This window comes from Balaenoptera acutorostrata, chromosome 3, assembly GCF_949987535.1.
Source record: "Balaenoptera acutorostrata chromosome 3, mBalAcu1.1, whole genome shotgun sequence".
NCBI lineage: Eukaryota > Metazoa > Chordata > Mammalia > Artiodactyla > Balaenopteridae > Balaenoptera > Balaenoptera acutorostrata.
In genome coordinates this window covers 177,236,519-177,259,154 of record NC_080066.1, presented here as the reverse complement: position 1 = coordinate 177,259,154, position 22,636 = coordinate 177,236,519, and positions in this window count along the sequence as shown.

Below are 22,636 nucleotides of genomic sequence, written 5' to 3'. Positions count from 1 at the left end.
TGCCAACTCTCCTCTGGGGGTGCATGCATGTGAGTAAACCCTCTCCTACTGAGTGAAGGTTCTCTTAGTGATGGGATGGGGCATTTACCTCTGGTGGATGTTCTGGGCAGCCATCAGCAGAGCTTCTGGGGGTCTTTTTTGAGAGTAAGCTGTTATTGCCTTATGAAACCTGAATATTTAGTTAGAATTCTCCATAAATTGGGCAAAAACAAACTATGACACATTTGGCTTGATGAAGGGTAAAAAGCTCAGTTCTCGAGTCTGGAAGACCAGGGTTTGGGTCTGGGATGTGTCTTTCAAAGCACATGACATTCGGCAAATTAATTAGCTTCCTTTGAGCCGTGGTTTCCTCATCTTTAAAGCAATAGAAATAATAGTGCTTTTCTTGTTGAGATGTTGTGGGGATTACGTGAAGTAACGTCTATAAAGCCCTCAGCAAGGCACTTGGTGCATTGTAAATGTTGAGAAGAAGTGAATTAGTTTATTATGCCTGTTCTTCTGTTTCTGCAAACATGTGTTAGGCAGCAAAGACATCCCTCAAGTCTGTGCTGGCAAAAGCCACAAAGGCAGGTGGTGCAGTGCAGCCCTTATGAGCCTGGACTGTAAGTCCAGACGTGCCTGGGTGAGCATTCGTGTGCATGTGTGTGACGTCACCCTGGTATTCTTGCTATGATGATTTTATGAGACCATGAATGTGAGCACAGGGCCAAACATACAGTAAGAGCTTAATCAACATTCACCATAACCACGATGGAAAATGATCGAATCTCTGCTCTGGAAGAAACCATCCTAAGTGTGGGCAAGAGATGTGTAGAATGCAAACAGCACAAACATACACAAAACAAACCATAGAAACTCTGCCATGGTCTTAAAATACTAAAATGGGCATCTGGGCAAAGAGCATGGAAAGAGAAGGGATTACTAGCCAAGGAGGGAAGGCTTTGGGGGCAATGTGATAAATAAATGACCTGGCAGAACGAGTCTGATTTTCCATGAAAAGAGGAGGAGAGGAAGAGTTGGGAATGCGATTTCAGACAGAGTTTGGCAGGAGTCAAGTCAGGTGTCTGGAGGGCTTGTGGCATGCTCACAAGGGGTATGTGAGAGCCCAAAGAAGGGTGCCTGGGGCACAGGAGATAGGGAGAGAGAAGAGGGCTACTTGCTCAGGGACACTGAGTTCCTTATCCTTGGAGGCTGGAGTTCCCAGAGGAACTTTAAGTCAGGGAACAACATAATTGAGGAATGCCTGGATAGTTCGTTGTTTAGTCTGAGGCATTGGCTCATTCACCCAGTCATTCATACAAAAGAGACTTTCATAAATAACGGTATGAGGTCATTTTCATGGAGGAGGGTGTTGTTCCAGACCTCTGGATTCACAGTCCGCCAAGGGAGAAAAGACATAAATTATATTATTTGGAGGCAGAAAAGTACCAAGTAATTGACAAGAGAGACAAAGTTCAACAGGTTCCAGGGAGGGAGAGATGACTTCAGCTGAAAGATGGTGGAAGACTTTGAAAGGAGGCTGCATTTCAGCAAAAGGGAAGAGTAGGAAAATAATTATAGTAGAGATGTGAATTCTGGGGGAAGAAACCTGTGGGAGCAAAGACCCAAAAACACAGAAAATGAGATCTACACAGGGAAGAGGAAGCAGAAAGGGAGGTTGTGGGGAGTAAGATCAGAAAGCAAGGCTGTATCTGGATCTTAGGAGACCCCAGAGAGCCAGGCAAAGGCATTTCTGCTTTTTCCTGGAGAACTGATACAAAACAGAGAAACATTAGCATACGAGGATGCTTGGCTACAAAAGGACTCATTGCAATCACCATTTTAACCTAGTTCACATTTTTAAATTTTCTGATTTTCTTTCTCAACTTCTAATCCAAAGCCCTGCTGGAGAAGCTGCTGTTTTCAATTTGTATTATATATTTTTTTCACATTTTAATCCTCTTAGATCCCATTTCTGCTGGGTTAATGAACCCACTAATCAGGTAAGCAGTGAGCAGCAGCCAGCCCAATTATGAAGAAGAATGAGACAGGCAAAGATGGGTCAACGCATCAGGGGGTTTCATGCTGCCACGGAAACCACCCTGGGGCCCACAGGTTCTCATCAGAGAAACAGTGAGACACCCCCTGAGGGTGGCAGGCGGGGGTTGCTCATTGCCTGGTGGGAGTCCCTCTGTCCCTTCACCTGGATTGGTTTCCTTGTCATCCCTGCCACTTCACAGGTGGCAACATGAGAAAGTCCCACTTGTTCTTCAAGGCTCTACTCAAATCTAGCCCCCTCTGGAGCCTTTTGGAAGGAGGGGCAGCCTGAGTTGAAAAATACTGACTCTTAAGTCAATGAGGTTGAGTCCATCTTTGCCACTTGCAGCCTCTGTGACTTGTAGGGGGAGTGAAACGTGAGCCTCAGTTTCCTCTTTTTTCATCAACCCCATTGGGTTGCTGTGAAGATTAAAGAGTGAAAATGCCTAGCATAATTTTGGCCATGTGTGAAATGCTCAATATATATTTGAGGTCGAAACACCTTCCATAATCCTCAACGATGTCAATAACTCTTCCCTCTGTGTTCTTCTAGCATCCTTTCTCTTTTGGGTGTCTTATCACACTGTGCTATAATGGCTTCTCCATACCTGTCTCACTCACTCAACTGTCAGCTCCTTGATGACAGAGTTTATGTCTCCTTCATCTTTGTAACCCTTGGACTTCATTAAATAATTACTGAGTTACTAGATAAATGAATAAATAATAAACAACAGTCTAGCAGCTTGAGAGATTTTTAAGGGATTAGAAGAGATTCTGGCATATACAGGGTGCTAAGTAAACTTTTGTTGAATTAATAAATGACTGAAGTGATTAATCAGCAGGTAGGAGAGATGATTAGGTTGAAGGTGTAAATCAATCCCATGTTCTGGGAGAATTATCCGAGGAGGTGAGAATAAGCATGGAGTAGAATTTAAGGATTTAGGCTAAATTAAGGTGAAAGAAAAGAGGCACCAAAAGAGGAAATCATTTTCCTTAGTAGCAAGCACATCTCTTCCATCTCTTGCTGTGATGCCACATGCTATGCTATGTGTTCTGTGCATGGGCAGGGGCTCCCCCCATGCCATACTGCCAGATATTGTCATCCCAGCTCAAATCCTTTGTTCAGACCTCACCCAGCACTTCAGCTCCAGCTTCTCTCCCTCTCCTTGGAACTCTCCTTTAGTCACATTATAACTTAGGTTTCACTGAGTCAGCTTTTCCCACATAGGCAATATGCCATGCTTCACTCATTGTGTTGATATTATGTGGAAATAGCTGCTCATTTTAAGGCTTAAGTGTAGGCTTATAGCTAACCAATCCGTGTTATAAAAAGTTGGTGGGGCTTCCCTGGTGGCGCAGTGGTTGAGAGTCTGCCTGCCAGTGCAGGGGACACGGGTTCGAGCCCTGGTCTGGGAGGATCCCACATGCCGCGGAGCGACTAAGCCCGTGAGCCACAATTGCTGAGCCTGCGCGTCTGGAGCCTGTGCCCCACAACGGGAGAGGCCACGATAGTGAGAGGCCCGCGCACCGCGATGAAGAGTGGTCCCCACTTGCCGCAACTAGAGAAAGCCCTCGCACAGAAACGAAGACCCAGCACAGCCATAAATAAATAAATAAATAAATAAATAAATAAAATTAAAAAAAAAAAAAAAGTTGGTGATTCTGCAATTGATAGTGCTTTCCTTGCCATTTGTAGGCAACAGCACACATATCCTGGTGTCTTGCTGTAGATTCAGGTTTCCTGGTTCAGAGGTATACTGCCTTTGATGTGGAAGTCAGATAACTCTGAAGTGAAGGCTACTCTCTTTTCTATCATCCTTCACTACAGTAACAAATTTAATTTAGAGTTCTAGATGCCGTAGTCACAGCGAGACTCGAGCAAATGTACCACTGTCCGTGGTGCTGAAACACATGGTTCTTTCTCCTACCTCTGGGACACTGGGGGAGTCTTGCCAAATATCTTCCAGAAGAGCATTCTATTAGTCTATTCTATTATTATCTCATTTCCTTTTCTAATAAATTTAAAAATCTTGAAATTATTTACTCTCACCAAATAGTAACTTATACAATATATATGTGTATGTATGTGTGTGTGTGTGTGTGTGTGTGTGTATATATATATATATATATATATATATATGCATAATATTGTAAGTTACAGCATATTCACATTGTATATGATAAGTTTCTATTTGGTGAGAGTAAATTATTTGTATATATATACATTAATATATATAAAGTTTTATATATATAAATTTTTATGTATATAAAGTTTATATATATATGTATATATAGTTCCAAAAATAACTTTTTGTCTCTTGGAAGTTAGGGCATGTGGGGTATATCCACCCACCATGTTCTCCTAATGTTTGTTTCTGTAGGTACTACTGTTTGTGAGGTTCTGGTTTGGTGGAGTTAGATTAGGATCTAGAGAAAGGAACCCAACATTGGCTCTTGAGATTTCACTCCTTCATGATTTCTTAACGGAACAGAAAACAAGTTTAGTGGCATGGGGACAGTCTTAGAATGTCCATATATCATAGCTTAGCACACAGGTAAGTATTCAATTCAACAAAGATTTATTGAGCACCACTTTTTGTGGTGCATTTTAAGGCAAACATTTTAGAGTCCCTTTTTCTAAGCTAATAGAACTGTTGAAAAATATATGCAAAGCAATAAGTTTAGCTGGTATGATATATGAGTAATAGAAATATATATGAGGTATAGATAAAATACAGAGGTGAAAGTAGTGAGCAAGAAGTTTCCACAGAAAGTGTTTTGAAGGAAGATCAGCTGTGTTCTGAGACATAACGGAGCAGGCCTTCATGGATGAAGTAGTAACACTTAAAAATACAAGGAGGCAGGTAGTAACTCCAGCAGAAGCCCTGGACAGGAGTAGAGGGAAGATACAGATACACGTCTCCCTGAATCACATAACTGTGGGCCCAAATGGTACAGCAGGTATTGGAGAAGATAACAGGTTACATCAAGGTAAAACCCATCATTGGTGGAATTATCAGCCCTTTGTAGGTGCTCAGTCAGTGTTCATTGGGTGAATTGATAAATATACAATTTATGATCTGTGATTCCTTCAGTCTTAGTGAATCAAGTATGGTATTGATAGGAGGTGAGAATTCTGAACTTACTCCCAACTTATGATGCTTCCAAGTAACTCCTACAATTAAAAATCAGAACTTTAACTTCCAAAACTATATTATTTTATGGTTGAAATGTCAAGAATACATGCTATTTTGAGATAAAATACAATATCTTCCTTATACAATTCATGATGAAAATATTGGGTTATAAAAAGTAACCACATAGGACACTGTGGGGATTATAAAATATTCCCATCCATTTTTATTTAAAGAAGCTTCACTTCACCTTTACAATTGATCTCGAGAAACCATAATATCATTATCTAAGTTCATTTCTAGTATTTGGAATGATTCTTTTTGATACCTTTTGAGACACTGATCCTTTTACAAACTCATGACAAATTCACTTTCACACATACATACTATATAAGTTATCAATTGCTACATAAATGGTCTATAACAAATCACTCCAAAACCTAGTAGTTTGATTTAATAAGCATTTTTTAAAAGAATAATGTACTATTTTTTAAAAAATTTATTGGAGTATAGTTGATTTACAATGCTGTGTTAGTTTCTGCTGTACAGCAAAGTGAATCAGTTATACATATACATATAACCACTCTTGTTTTATTTTTTTAGATTCTTTTCCCATATAGGCCATTACAGAGTAGAGTTCCCTTTGCTATACAGCAGGTTATTATTAGTTACCTATTTTATATATAGTAGTGTGTATATGTCAATCCCAATCTCCCAATTTATCCCCCCATACCCTGGTAACTGTAAGTTTGTTTTCTACATCTGTGACTCTACTTCTGTTTTGTAAATAAGTTCATTAGTATCCTTTTTTTTTTAGATTCCACATATAAGCAATATATGATGTTTGTCTTTCTGTGTCTGACTTACTTCACTCAGCATTTACTTAGCTTGTGGTGTGTAGTTTTTCTAGTTATTCTATTTCTAGCTATTATGGTCTCGGGCAATAATTCTAGTCTTGGCTGGGCTCTTTCAATGTCTGGGGGTCGCTGGCTGTTAGTTTATCACAGACAGCTTTACCTGGACCAAATGGTACAACTCTGCTCCAGGTGTTTTATTTTTCATCAGATTGGGTTGGACATCTGGTAAGACATGTTCTCATAATAAAGGCTGAGAAGCAAATAGAAAGCCTAAATGTACAAGTGCTTTTTAAGATCTCTGCTTGTATCACAAATGCTGACATCCTCTTCATCAAAACAAGTCATGTGACTGAAAGATACTCCAGCTGTTTATGGGAGGGCCTCAAAAGTCACATTGCAAAGAGCATGGATACAAGGAGGATAAAAATTTGGGCTATTGATGCAAATAATCTTCCATAAGTTCCAGGGAACTCACCAATCATTAAGTCCATTTATGGAACTCAGTGCTGTTGGTACCAGAAGACTCAGAGTTTATGTCTCATTTTCCTCTGAATGATTTATTCAAGATATGCATGCAAAATATAGGCAAATATACATATGTGTATATGCATATTACAATGAAAAATAATTATTTGAAGAGGAGTGTAAAAAATCATACATGTAGAAAAAGTCACATAAGACAAGAAATGGAAATCAAAAAGAAAAAACCAAAATATAGTTTAAAGAAAATAGTCCAAATCTATTAATAATGATAATAAATGGGAATAAATTAATCTTCAGAAAGAGAGAGACAGAGACTGAGTTAAACTTAAAAAGGTACGAAAAGAAAATTTTACTTACAGTTAGTACTTAATACAGTTAAAACAAAAGAGCATAAGACATTTCAGAAGCAAAGTGTGGAAAACACATGCCAAATAAAAATAAAATGTACTTTATAGTAACATTAATATAGGCTAAAAAAAATTAAACTGAAGGGCGGTTAAAAAGACAGAGTGAGATATTTCTTATAAGTAAAATATACACTAGACCAAGAAGATATAATAGGCATACATTTTAATGCAACTAATAGTGTAAGTTCAAAAAATAAAAAGCAATACTATTAGAGATACACAAAGAAACCGATAAATATATAATTATTGTAGGAAATGATAATATTTTTCAGAAATAGAAGCAGAGATAAATAGAGGATTTGATCAGAATAATTAAGGTGCTGCGTCAAACACACACACAGATATATAATGTGTATCTGTGTATGTATATACACATAGACACACACACAAGAATAATTTTAATATATATATATACAACAGACAAAAATAATTTTTTAAAAACACTTAGAGAAGCTTCTCAGTGTTGAATATGTAATAGATAACAAAGGAAATCTCCAACATTTTTAAAAAGCAAGTAAATTATAGATTTCATTCACTGACGATGTGACCATAATACTCAACTAAAAAATATACAATTTTCCTCCAAGTTAGTTTTCTTTTTTTTTTTTTTTTTTTTTTTTTTTTATTTTAAAGTTAGTTTTCTTGTCTTTCCAATTAAACTTAAATTTACCTGTGGGAAGAGAGTACCTTTTAATTCTGTTTTCCTTGACCTCCCTTTTTTGACCTAAACCAGTACTGGGGTTCTAAGGAGATGTTCAAAAAATTCCTTATTAAAATATACAAATGCATGAATAGTGCTGTTGGGACTTGTTTGCATATTTTCCATAAAGCGACCAAATAGAATTGTGATCTTTCTGGGCTTATCATAAAGCTTCAGGGACTTATTATGAGTATTTGGGCTCTGGCATTTGGGCCCTGTGATAGTTAGTTTTGTGTGTTAACTTGGTTGGGCCCCAGTACCTAGTCATTTATTCAAACACTAATCTAGGTGTTTCTCTGAAGGTATTTTGTAGACATGATGAACATCTACAATCAGTTGACTTTAAGTAAAGGGGATTACCCTTGATCATGTAGGCTGGCCTCATCTAATGGGTCCAAGGTCTTGAGAGCAAAGCCTAAGGTTTCTTGGAGAAGAATAACTTGAGTTTTCAGCCTTCCAGCCTGACTTGTGGATTTCAGACTTGCCAGCCCGCATCTTTTCATGAGCCAATTCTTTGAAATAAATACATTCGTGTGTGTGTGTGTGTGTGTGTGTGTGTGTACGTGTGTGTATGTGTGTTCATCCTATTGATGCTGTTTCCCTGGAGAACACTGACAGGTACAGGCCCAACCCTCTTTAAGGTATCTTTCTTCCAAGGCATTCATTAGAATCAATTCCCTGAAGTAGAAACTACATGATCTTTAAAATTGTATGGTCTTGTGTTTGAATCCTGACCACTCCACTAACAAGCCACATGGCTGTAAACAGGTCAAATTCAGACCCAGTTCCTGCATGAATAAAACTGTAATAAAATATCTTCCCCATAGTGTTCTTTTTAGTTAAATAAAGAGAAATTAATATAATGTATATGAAAGTGGTTAAGATTGTGCTTGGGGTTCAAGAACTCCTTGTTTCCTAATCTGGCCTTAAAATATGCTCTAACTTGAATTTAACATATACAAATCTCTGCATTTGGTGCTTGGAAACTCAGGGCTCAAAATAAAAAGGACAATGTGTGGGAGGGCTGATGGTTTACATTCATGTGATGCAAAACCTAAAATCTGGACAGTCATCATTCCATTAAATGACAGGATTGGTTTCCAGCATATGGAATTAAAAGAAAGCATGTGTTGCCGTTATTTATCTCCAGAATTCTCAAAAATGTTTTTCAAACAATGGAATGGAATTACTCTCAAAAAGTCACTGCCATCTATGGGGTAATTAATATGCATATTAAGCATTCTAAATATATTTTTCATCAAATGGTAACGTACATCCCTTGGAGCACTGCATGCATATGCACTCACCAGACTGGAATGCCTGTAGGAGCTACGAGAGTTTCTGTGGTGGTTGAGGCTGTTCTGAAAGATTTTAGAAATAAGGCTAAGTATGTGGAATGCAGGTCAACAAAATAAAATCTCTTCTTAGTTCCTGGGGAAGAAGTGGCTTGATTAACGTTGGGCAGGGGAGAAAAGAGTGTCAAAGAGGAGATGAAAGTTCATTATTTTATTGTGTTTTATTTTAGTATTGATTTCTAAGAATGGAGATGACTTCAGAATTAGGGAGGGGAGGACCGGCAACATCCAGGGAGCAGCAAAGCTGGTGAGACCTGGCCAGGCTGTGGCTGCACAAGCTCAGTGTCTAGCCAAGTACCTCACAAAGAAGGTATTCCTTCATCCCAGCAAAGACTACTACCATTCAGACTCCTAGAGGTGGCCTGGTGTCAAATCATTGCAAACACAGAAAATTGCCCTGATGTTAAGGACCCTGACTTAGAATGTCAATAGTTCAGTTCAATTCCTAACCCTATCCAATGCCAGGTCATGACATGGGCTAGAGACAAGGTCTCTGAGTCTTGGTTTCCTCAAGTATAACACAAGTGTAATTATCACAGCAATCAGTGATACAAATGCCAAACCATTGTGCATGCACCAAGGTGTCCCTGTGACACCTCGTGGGGGGAGGGGGAGATTTTGGAAGTATAAGGGCATCACTTTCTGGGCAAATATACCAATCCTGGATTCATTGCTGTTTGGCAGGTAGGTATTGAAATGTGGTTTGGGTGTGGACAGGTAAGAGTGGGAAGACCTTGGGCAGAGAGGACCATGCATCAACGTCTTGGATTTGGATTACATCTAGGAGTTGGAAGTGATCTGTTCTGATGCACAAGGTGGAAAAGGGAACTGAAAGAAAATGTGGGTGGCCTGAGAAGTGAGATAGAGCCGAGCCATTGGAGCCTAGAATGGTGAGCTGCACCCTTGAGAGGGATCAGGGCTGTGATGTATCATCTTCACACCCCTGGGTCTGGCTAGTGTCCCATCCATGTTGGGGTCCAGTTGATGTGATGAGGGCCTCTACTCAGATACTGCAGAAGAAGGATAGGGTGAATGGTTGGTGAAAGGCCAGCAAGGCTGGCATGAAATTTAGGGATAAAGAGGGAGGCTCAAAGACACTCGCTCAACACTGCCTTAGAGAACAGGTGGTGTGGGAGAGAAGAGTGAGTTGGGAGGAGGATCTGGTTTGAATGGGGAGCCACCTTGGTGGAGCAGAGGACCCAGATGCAAAATCACACTGCCATTCACTCAAAGATGAATTTATTAAACTCTTCCTGAGTCCCTGATGCCATGGGTAGAGTTTATGCACATGCCATCCCATGCCAGGAAGAGGTGTTATTCTCAGAATATATTCTTGAATAAATTATTAAGCCAGTCCTTAAAATAAGTAATGATACTTTTCCCTCCCTGCATACCTTTACGTGACTCAATCAACTCAATTTCATGGCACCTCAGTTTCTCTTTCTGTAAAATGGGAGTACTGGGGAAATCTCACTCTATTGAATTCAGAAGTTTGGGGAATTAAGTCTAGAGCTATAATCAGCTATGTCTCTAAGTCACTGATTGCCAAAAATTACCCCCAAACATAGTGGGGAAATGACATTTATTATTGTCCTCAATTCTATAGGGCAGCTGGATAGCTCTTTGAGTCTCAGCTGGGCTCACTCAAGCATCAATCCTCAGCTGTAGGTTGAGGTCAGCCAGCTGTCAGCTGGTTTAAGATGGCCTCAGCCAGGACAACTAGGGCAATCTGGCTGTGGCTGACATGTTTCTCATCCTAGCAGACTGGCCTGGTGTGTTTTCATGGCAGTTGCAGGGGAGGAAGAGAGGAAGCCGAAGTGGGCAAAGGCTTTTTGAAACGTCTGGGTTTGTTTCTAGTTTTCTAACATCTCATTGTCCAAAACAGGTCACAAATAAGTCCTAAAGCCTGAGTCTAGGAGTGGGGCAGACCATCCCACCCACAATGGGAAGGCACTGTACAGTAATGTAGCAAAGCACATGGATGGCTGAGGGAAAAAGTGCGTCTGTTGCAATCAATCTACCGTTGTCACCCTGAGCAAGTTCCTTCCCTCCGACCCCAACCCACATTCCCTTCACCTCCACCCTCACAACAGTGTGCCAAGCCCTAGTGCCCCATTATTGAAAACACACATGTGATAAGGGCTATAGATATTGAAGACATTGTTGTTTTTCTGATTCTTATAGTTAGGATAGACAGTTGGTTTATTTCTTTATTTTCTTATTCCTTATATCTATGGCTTGGAAGACAGAATTCAAACTGAAATTATATTAGCCAAAATCTTGTCTGTAGTAGGCAAAGTGGGGGGTAATAGGGATTTTACAAGTTGGTATGACAAAGCCAAGTTCCTTCGTATAAGTGTGTTTATGTCAGAACGTGTGGCTCTGAGCTTGTCAGGGTCTCGCAGTGGTGCCTTCTGTGTGTGTATGCGTGTGTGTGTGTGTCATATGCCACACATTACTGATGCCTTTTATCTCTCCCTTTATATGAGTGGATATAATTCAATGGCCATTGTAATGCAGCTGTCAGCATCTTCATCTGATGAACAATGCCATATTGTGCAACTATGGCATGACATAACTGAAGGCTATATTTGCTTATGTGTAAACCCAAACCCCTCTTTTGACCATAGCAATGAGGCACTATTTACAAAATTAAAAACATAAATTGCAAGAGCAGCCACAGTGAGTTGCATTTAATAAGTCCTTGGCTGATGCCAGAAGTATGTTATATCTCAGTAATAATAATGAAAGAAGCATCTCGGAACTAAATCTCTGAGCAGTTGCAGAGTTTGGAGTTTCTGTCTCACAGGTGTCCATTTGTTTCAACAGTTTGGTAGTTCTAGGAGGATCTGACCATGATGAGTTTCAGCTTGGGGGTGAGAACTCAGCCTTGGATTGTTATGGTCGCCTACAGGGACACTACATTCATAGAATTAGAAATGGCTTGGATTCTTGACAGCAGGCAGACCTGGGGCAATTTCAGCACTTCATTAGTTCTGTGGCTTTGGACCTTCTTGAGCTTTAGATGTCAAAGGAAGTTAAAGAATTGGAGCCAGTATTGGACATGAAGGTTCTCAACAGATTGTGCTCAATGTTAGTGTTTTCAGACAAGTGCTTTTCTTACCCACCCAACACGTATATCCTGAGCACTGTATGTTAGGCATTTGTGCTTCACTACCCTGCATTTATTCCCAACCTCTTTTGTCTCACTGACCTCTAGCCTCCCTTGCAGCTACATGTGGCCAGTTACCCAATTATAGATCATAAGACATAAAGGCAAATCTACTGAATGGCTTCTGGGAAGGAGGATTACTCCCTGATGAGAGAGAAGAGCTTCATAAGAAGAGCTCTTTTTCACCTTAGTAATCCCTTGCTTTCCATCGTTGGCTGTGCTCATGTGAGGATATGACACTTAGAGCTGTGACAGCCATCTTGGAACCATGAAGCAAGGAGCCAAGGCATGAAAACCCATCATGCTGAGAATGGTGGAGATGAGGGGTGGAACCTGGTGGGTTCCTGGTCACCTCACTGAGCTGACAAACCAATCTTGGGACTGCCTACCTTTAAATTTCCTGATAAAGAAAAAGTAGATTCCATTTGGTTTAAACTATTGTTTATTACCTGCAGACAGGGGCATTACTAACAAACATAACCTACTGTGTTACAGGCAGTGTGCCAGGCTCAGAACAATAAGCAAAGCATTCATGTTTTCTGCCCTCATGGTGACTCCAAGCCAGCAGGAGATGCAGATGGTATGGAGAATGGGGTTGCGTTGAGGCAAGATAAGAAGATATGTCTCCAAGCAGGTCTTTGTGAGCTTTGGCTAATTATTTTGCACTTTATCCTCAATAAAATGGAAACACACTGAAGTATTTTAAGCAGAGCAGTACCTGATTTGATTTTCCACAGGAAGTCAGATGATTTTTTACAGAAAACACTATGGCCTTTGGACTCCAAGCAGAAAAATGAATAAGCTTCGTCCTAATTACCATAGCACATAGAGAGGATGAGGGCCCCTCAGAGGGTCAGGTCTGCAGGATTCCAGAGAGACAGAGAGCTACAGCAACATGCACTCATCTCCAGCCCTGCACTGGAGGGTCTGAGAGTGTCTGCAAATATCTATGGGAACAGACTCAAAACTCATGGACCACAAAGAAGCCAGAGTGATCCCTGATGAACACTATCTCAGCCAGGTGATCAAGGTCAGCATCACCAGTAATAAGCCATGTTGATATTTTGTATCCTCTTTTGATATGATGTGATAAGAATGACACTTTACCTCTGTGCTCTTCTTCCTTCAAAACCATACATAACCTCTAGTTATAATGAGAAAAACATCAGACAAATTCCAGTTTAAGACATTCTGCAAAATACCTAACCAGTGTTCCTCAAAATGTCAAGGTCATCGAAAACAAGGAAAGCTTGAGAAACTGTTGCAATCTAGAGAAGCCTAAAGAGACATGAAGACTAAATGTAATGTGGTGCCCTGGTTAGCATCCTGGGACACAAAAAGGACATTAAAAAAAGGAGGAAATCTGAATAAAGTATGGACTTTAGTTAACAATAGCATATCAATATAGGTTCATTAATTGTGACATATTTAGCCTACTAATGTAAGATGGTAATAATAGAGAAAACCAGGTGTTGGGTATACAGGAACTCTCTATATTATCTTTGTAATAATTCTGTAAATTTAAAACTGCTCTAAACATTTTGAAGTCTATTTTTAAAAAAGCAGCATGAGACACTGGTATTTTATATACAAAGGTAAATTTAAAAATAATCCTGGAGTTCCTTGTCAGAGGTTATACAAGCCTGAAGACAATTGAATGACATATTTAAATGCTGAAAGGAAAAATAAATCAACCCCAACTCAAATAAAGGTGAAATCAATATGGGAGGGTCGACATCTAGATCAATAGAAGAGCACAGACAAATCAGAAATAAACCCATACATATTTTGTCAAATAATTTCCAATGGGGAAAGGACAGTCTTTTCAAGGAATAGTACTGGGACAACTTTGGAGTTTGGGGGTGGTGGTGGGGAATAAAACCTCATGCCACAAACAAAAATTAAACTGCAATAGATCAGAGAAATCAATGTAAACTGCAAAACGATAAAATTTTTAGAAGGAACGTAGAAAAAGTACTTGCACATGGGGTAAGCAAAGATGTTACTGACAAACTGTAAAAGAAAAAAAACAGTGATAACTTAAAAACACCTGCTCTTTGAAAGAAATTTAGAAAATGAAAAAGCAAGGTACACAATGGAGAAAATGTATACAATACATATATCTGACAAAGGACTAGTATCCAGACAACTTGAAGAACACCTACAACTAAATTATGGTGAAACCACCAACTCATTTTAAAAATGAGTACAAGTTTTAAAACAACATTTCACAAAAGAGGTTATACAGGGATCCAATACACTCATGAAAAGAAACTCAACAACATTAGTCATCAGGAATATACGAATTAAAACTTCAAGGAGGTACTGCAACACACCCACTAAAATGACTAAAATTTAAAAGACAGATAAAACCCAGTGTTGGAGAGGATATGAAACAACTTGAATTCTCATATATTGAGAAATAGAGGGCATTTTGTAAGTTTCTTACAAAGTTAAACATGCACTTACCAACAAATCTTATTTTATGAATTTATCCATGAGAAATGAAAACATTGGTCCATGTTCAGTATATTTATAGCAGTTTTATTCTTAGTGATCAAAACCCAGATGTAATCCATGCCTGCATCAACAAGTGAATGTGTAAATAAATTGTGATATATCCACACAATGGAATATTACTCAATAATAAAATGTATCAGGGTGATGAGACCTAAAGCCACAAGAGGGATCTAAAAACATCATGTAAGTCAAAGTAGCCAGACATAAATGGTACACTCAGTATGACTCTATTATCTGGAACTCTGGGAATACAAAGCTATGTAGAGTGGCAGAAAGTTAAGCAGTGGTTGCTTAAGACAGTGTGGGGGGTAGGTCTTGAAAAGATACAAGAGAGAATTTTGGGGTTATGAAATTGTTCTCATGACTGTGGTGGTGGTTACAGGGGTTTATCCTTGGTTCAAACCACACCAAATTGTACTTGAAATTGTTTCATTTTAATGTAAATTATACCTCAATATATTAATTCAAAATTATATTGGGTCCAGATTGTGGGAAGATTTGCCCACCAGAATTAAACCTGCATGAACAACGCAGCAGTTTTATTCATTGCTGTTTTTTCAGAACCTAAAATAGTTCCCACCACATAGTAAACGTTTTGTGGGTATTTGTTGAACACATGGATTAGTAAGTGAATTACTGAAGGAATATCAGTGCAAGAGTTTTGAACTCTTGTTGCAAAATCAGACCCATTTTCTGGTTTTGTGGAGTGACATCATCAGATTGTATTTCCACGTGGGGTGGGGGCGGCTTCACTGCAGGTGGATTTTCCAGGACATGTTTAGTTAGTTTGTATCCTTAAAATTGACAAGACCCGGTGAAAGTTATCAGAACAGTCCAACTGAGGACACAGGGGCTGTGGACTCTGGGTAGCATCATGCTATTTTCTCTTTGAAAAACACTCATGGAAACAGAGGATTTTATCCCAAAAGAACAAAAAAAGAGAGATAGAGAGAAAGAGAGAGAAGGTTCTTGTATGCTCTGTCTTGCCAGGATGCTTTCTAAAACTGAATGAAAGATAAGATGATGTCAGTGTGGAAAGGTAAGAAATAGGAAACATGCTCCTTCAAATTCTAAATGAACCTTTAACATGATCTTCTCCCTCAGCCTGGATCTTGAGTAATGTGGTCAAGAGCCTGATGACTGTGGAAACACATGACCTTTCTTCAGGGAAGTATGACCCTTGAAGAGAATGCCAGCCATCCCGTCCCTCTGTCTTCCTCTCCACCCCCTCTTTCTCTCTTTCTCTCTGACTGATTAAACTGAAAGATGTTATTAGAACTTTCCTACCAGATGCAAAATTCAAAACTTTGGGCATCTCAGCTTCACCTTTAAGAGAAACCATGTTATTGCCTTCATAACAGGAAGCAGCAAATCAGAAATTAGAAAGAAGGCACGTTGACAATGATTGATGCCCAAGACTTTCTCCTGATTTGCTGATTAAACTCATCAATCTATATGCAGAAGATGTGTCCAAAGCAAATGGAGGCAACCAGCCTTAACGGATCTGGTTGTCAGAACTAAGGGGAAAAGGAAACTCTCAGCTTGGTGGTGTGCAGAAAACATAGGAAAAAAGGAAGGTGTACCAGGAGAACGTTTACCTCCAAGTGGGAGAAGCTCCAGGGAGAGAGGGTGCCCCAGGAGGAGCTGTGAATGTGCTTGTTGAAGGAGTGGAAAAGTGAGGAATGAATGATTCCCTAGAGAGTACAAAAGATTTGCTAAGTTTCTTTTTGGGAACCTGGAAGGTCTCTAGAGAACGTAGAGCTGGGGGCAAACCCTTTGCATCCTTATTTGCTGATTTAACTCTTCTCGGCTTATTAGATACAAGCCAAGGCTTATCTTCTTAATGCAGCTTTTGCTGCCATCCCTCTGACAGTCTTGTCTTCCTATCCCTCACAAGGCTGCCTGTGTTAGGAGAGCCTTCTCTCTACCTTCATCTCCTGCAGCATTGCCCTGGGTGTGCTGGGGCTTTCCATTCTTCTGTTTGTTTGTCTAACCATTAGATGTTGGGCCCTCTGAGGACAGGGACTCCCTTTTGTTCATTACTCCCTTACAAGTACCTGTCATGGTGATTGACACTACATGAGAACTCATTGCCTATATGGCGAGTCAGTTGTTTTTTCTCTGGTTCTCAGTAGTTTGTATCTATTAATGGGTCTTATTAGCAGGTTGTTCCTGAATACTTCTCTAACTTCTGTTGCCCCTGTTCCCTACCCTGCACTAGTTTCTGAGGGTTGCTGTAACAAATTACTACAAACTGGGTGGCTTAAGCCAATAGAAATTTATTCTCTCACAGTTCTGGAGGCTTGATGTTTGAAATCAAGGTGTTGGCAGGGCTGCACTCCTTACCGAGGCTCTAGGGGAGAATACTTCCTGGACCCTTCCAACTTCTGGTGGCTTCAGGCAACATCACTCCAATCTCTGCCTCTTTCTTCACATGACCTTCTTTTTTGTGTGTTTGTGTTTTCTCCTTTTCTATCTCTTAAGAGGACATCATGTTACAGGAAGTCCCTTACAAACGAATCTTCAAGTTGCGAACTTTCAAAGATGCAAGCGTGCGTTCCATCAACTCAGGCGTGAGTGAAATTGCAGCTTGCCCTCCATCTCCTATTGCTGACGATCCTTCAGCTCTACCATCTCCCACCTCCTCTTCCTCCTCCAGTCAGTAACTCTTCTTGCCTCTTCACTTGAGGCCAGCCCCTTTCTGCCAGCTGTTGTACTGTACTACTGTACTTTGCAAGGTAGTGTACTGTAAGATTAAAAATGTTTTCTTTATTTTTTGTGTTTGTTTTTTAGGTATTATTTGTGTGAAGAGTATTATAAACCTATTACAGTACAGTACTACATAGCCGTTTGTGTTAGTTGGGTACCTAGGCTAACTTTCTTGGACTTATGAACAAATTGGACTTACAAACGTGCTCTCAGAATGGAACTCATTCATATGTAGGGGACTTACTGTATCGGATTTAGGGACCATCCTAATGCAAGATGATCTCTTCTTGAGATCCTTAATTTAATTACATCTGCAAAGACCCTTATATCAAGTAAGGTCACATTCTGAGTTTCTGAGTTCACCGTTCAACCCACTACATCCCCTCCCCCCAGTTTTTTCAGTCACACGGTTTGGTCAACACCAGAGGTGAGATCATTGGGTACAAGACAACCAGCGTGTCCCAACCAGTGGGCACAGAAGTTACTCCATCCAGTGAGGGTCTCATGACCCTGCTCAGACTAAACAGTACCAATGAGACTTGATTCCAATTTATCTTTATGGGAAGCAGATTCTTTTGTTTTCATTGGAAATGTGGAGAAAAACATGTAGCCTTGGGAGCTGCTGGCAGCCTTACTGGCACTATGAAGAGAGACCTTGAAGAAGAACAGAGCTTAGAAATGGAGGGTCATAAGAGGGAGGAGAAAAGAAAAGAAGGGAGAAAGACCGAGAGAGAATCTAGAAGTCACATCATTCTTTGAAGCCCAGGAGAAAGCCCCACCTGATTTGTAACTAAACAGGTTACCCGGATTATTGGCCAATAAATCTTTTCTATGTTAAGCCAGTTCAGGTAAAAGGTTCTGTTATTTGCAACTGAAGATTCTAAATTTATTTATACAACCTTTTGGGGAAAAGTTAGCTCAAGGTGTGGACTCTCACGAAGATTATATCGAAATCTAATGTGTACTTTAGGTTTATCTTCTTATATATGGTTGGCCACACACCTTATTTTAAAATTAATGCTAATAGTTTTAAGTGAGCCGCAAACCCTAGGTGAGATGCTATTAGTAACTTACATTCATTTCTCTTCTATCTATTTCTGTGTTTGTTCCATGATCAGTTCCACAGACCAACAATATTTTCAAGACCTTTCACTGTTTGAGAAGTTTTTCCTGAGATAAGTGAGGCTAAGATTTAAGGAATTTCTCGCATGTGCCACACACAAGACTGGGTGTTTTAACAGGCAATCTCACGTGCTCTTCAAAGCCAACTTGTGTATTAGGCACAACTGCTCCTACTGGCAGGTGCAGGAACTGATGCTGAGAATGTACTTCATTGATATGCTTAGGATTACTCAGCTGATATTCGATGGATCTGGGTACCAACTCAGGTCTATACCACCCCAAATCATATCAGTATATCCTCCAGGAGCCAAGTAGCAAATGACAGGCTTGTAGTTTTCAGGGAGCTTAAAGTTTAACTGAGGCTATAACATCAACATGCATGGTATAATCTATTCCAATGAAAGAGTATTAGCCTAGAAGTTGGGAAATTTGGTGTCTTGACTTGGTGAAGGATCCATAGTTGTGTTTCAGGGGTCTTGAGACCTTCTAAATTGTACATGGATTTTTGTGGATGAGTGCAAATGTGCATTTTTCTAGGGAAAGAGTCTATGACTTTCTATATAGTCTTCTAGTTTCTAAAACCCCAACATATTCCAGACCAATGTGGTCTTTAAGGAATGGTTGAGATCAAGTAAGATTCTAATTGAGAAATTAATTGTGGAGAACTTTTTATGTGCACTAATATCTCACAAAAGGTGGAATTCAAGTGAGCTGGAAAAGTTAGGGATGGCTACTATGAAAGATGGCTTGGTGGGATGAAGGCACCTGGAGGGTGAGGAATGAGAAAGGATAGCCCAGAGATTTACATCATATGGGTATTCCTGGAACTCAGCATTAAATTTTTCAGCTCAAGCTAAAGGAAAGAAAGATTTTGAGTTGCTGAGATAACAAACAATTCACTTGAGGGAGAGAAGGATGATCTCTAGAATCTTTATAATTCAGAGAAGTTTAAATTGCCATCGCCAGTGGTGTCAGGCCAAAAGAATATTGGCTTGAACTACAAGAAAGATTTGATAAGTTGGAAGAGTTAGTACCATTAAACGTAGAGTGATCTTTTGGAGCAAAAATATGTATCACTAGGAAATCTTGTTCTTCTTTATTCATGTTAATGCATCATTGACAAACATGGAATCATGATGATGCATTGCTGTTTCTCCGAAACGTCTTCCTCATGTGCCCAGCCTTCTTCTTTTCCCCTGCTGACACAATCCCTAAGCCCTCACCTGCTCCTTCTTAGGCTATATTTTAGCAGTCTCCCAGCTGTTCTCTCCACCTTTATTTTTTCTCCAACTCAAGTAGGGAAATGCAGATGACCTGAGATCACAAGTCAATATACAAGAGACTGCAACTTACAGGAGACAAAATGCATAGATTTCCCTGATGCTTGAGCTCCAGAACCTTCCCTCTGGGTGTTTCTCAGTTCAAGCAAGCCATTCTCTTAATATTCTTCAGTGGACATACATTTGTGTCTTCCTAAAGAGTCTTCAGTCCTTAGCGTGGCTTGACATGGCCTGTCCTTGCCTCTCTGCCTTCTCTTCCTTACCACTCCCTGAGTGACCCTTGATGCCCTAAGCGTTTCCCAGAAGGTTGGGGAAAGACTGAGTGGGATGCCACCTGTAAGAGACAGTGTCTGATTTACAGTTGGGTTTGAGAGGTAGGAGTCTCTTTGTTTCCTTCCCTCAGAGCTTAGGCATACAAAGGTGGACTCCTCTCTTCTCTGGCCATTTATTTTTATTATTTTATTATTATTGCTTTTATTTTATTAATCATTAATAGTACTCTTTTAATTTTAGGTATTAGTGATTTATTCCATATCCTTTCTGTTATTTTTAGCAACTTCTACTGTCACACACCAGAAGGAATAATTACCTGCCCTGTGACAGCTACACTATGACCAAGATGAAAAGGAGACTTTTTGCTGACAGATTCAAGCACTGTGTCTTTATATCCATGTTGTATGAGGGCGGGTGATGTCTTTGAAGATTATGGGTAAAGTAATGGAAAAAGACAAAGCTCATAAAAGGACATTAGAGAGAGAATATAAAACACACAGACACACTTTTGTGAGCTGCTACACTGCATTAGCTATGAAATAAACATTACATTTAATTGTCATAACAATGCTACAAGGTCAATACCATTATTATACATATTTTATTGATGAGAAGACAGGGGTTTAAAGATGGATGGCTTGGAAGTTCAAAGAGAAAGAAGGACAAAATCAGAAGCCTGCTGAATCTGCCAGCTTTCATAGGGACAACTTTAACTCAGCATCATAAACTTGGAAAACATCCCTGACCAGGCCACGAGATTACGTGCTGGTACTAAAGCAATTTCCAACCGGCTTAACACATTCTCTAACAAACCAGTGAAATAACACATGGCTTCCCCCATGAGGTCTTAACCTTTCAGCCTGATGGCCAGTCTTCTGATTTACACTTGCCCATGGCCACAGGGGCTCACTCTGCCTCTGACCTAATGACCTGCCTAACAGCCATCCCACTGACTAAAGGAGCTTCTGGGGTCTAGGTTTTACTACTAAGCTGATTTCAAGTGTCAGGGCTGGTTTATCAAGTTAAAGTGCCAATGATAAAGGAAAAGGCATCCTTCCTTATCTCCTTACCTCCCCTCTCTACTCCCACCATCCCCCTCCACCTGAGCCCTGCTGAATGAATCTTCTTTAAGGCAGCCTGGTGTATGTGCTTTCCCTTTATCTTCTTTCTTCAATGGACTTGCAAATTGTTTGGCTTTCTTTCAGAGTGGTCCTACAATTCTGAAAGCTCTGGGAGAATTGTGTTAATTCCAGTCCTTTTTGACCCTTATTTGGGTCACTGTCTCTTAACCTGTACTGTCCAATAAGGTCACCATTATTTAAATTTAAATGAATTAAAACTAAATAGAATTCAACACTCAGTTCCTCATTTCAAGTGCTCAGTGGCCACATGTGGCTACTATATTGGACCGTGAAAATATAGAGTATTTCTTCTTTGCAGAAAGTTCTATTGAATAGTGCTGTACTAAATCCTACTTGTGGGTTTCCAGCTTCTAAATGGTAGAAATCTTCCAAACAGTATTCATAGTGACATCAGCATTTACAGGTTAAAGTTGAGTTTGCTTGGCATGATAGTGGAAGCTTTTCTCTTGGTTTACAAACTACTTTTCTAGTTTCCATTATGTTAAAGTTATAGACTTTGGAGGGGGCTGATTTGCGGATAGGGTGGGAGATGTGGGGAATCTGTATGAGCAGTACCTAGCTGTTTTTCTCAGGGCCCACAGCTGACTGGAACATCTATCACATGTCCTCAGCTGTGTGCTGGCTTCCAAAGTTAATGTGAAATCTGGCCAAATTTTATTACCTTTGTGCAGATGACGGGAAAACAAATTTGCAGGACATAGTTTTGTTTTTATTCTTCCTCTCTGATCTGCCATGCCTCTCCCTCAATCATTCACCTCCTCTTCCTTGTTTCTCTTTAATTTTTCTTTTTCTCAGATGAACCCCTTTGGGCACATCCATTTGTGTCTCCTGTTCCTGAAGGCAGTAAATATTGTCCTGGTGAAATTATAACTATTTATAGATATTTGGTTTTATTTTTTTCACCTCCTACTAAAATCACCTATTCATTCATTTCTGCATTCATTCATGCATCCATTTGACAAGTATTTTTTGAGCATCTACAATGTGCCAGGCCTGGTGGCATCCACAAGCAGCATCTGTGGGGTCTTGTGCATTTATACATTCACCAAAGTTATACACCAGTAAAGAAGATTATAGATGCTGGAAATTATTCAAAAATAGTATAGCAATTCAAGTGTGGTGTGTGCTAAGAATAAGTGCAATGAGTTAAACATGCAATAGGAGAATCTAATGAAGTCAAGGGATTGAGCAGGTTTCACTCTGGAGGCTGCATGTGAGTCGGGCAAACATCTGGAGAAGGTGGGTGTGGAGGTGCAGAGCATTTCACACCTGTGTCAGAAGAGAGCAAACCACTTCCAAAGTATTTGCCTCAGACCAGAGTGTCTATAGAGCAGAGCTCTAAAGGGCAGAGAGCAAGGGGGAGCAGAAGGGGTAAGCACGGTACAGATACTGGACGTGAACTAGGATGATGATAACATTTATCATTCAAACAGGGATCCTTGAGATCGTAAAAGCAGGTGCTTCTC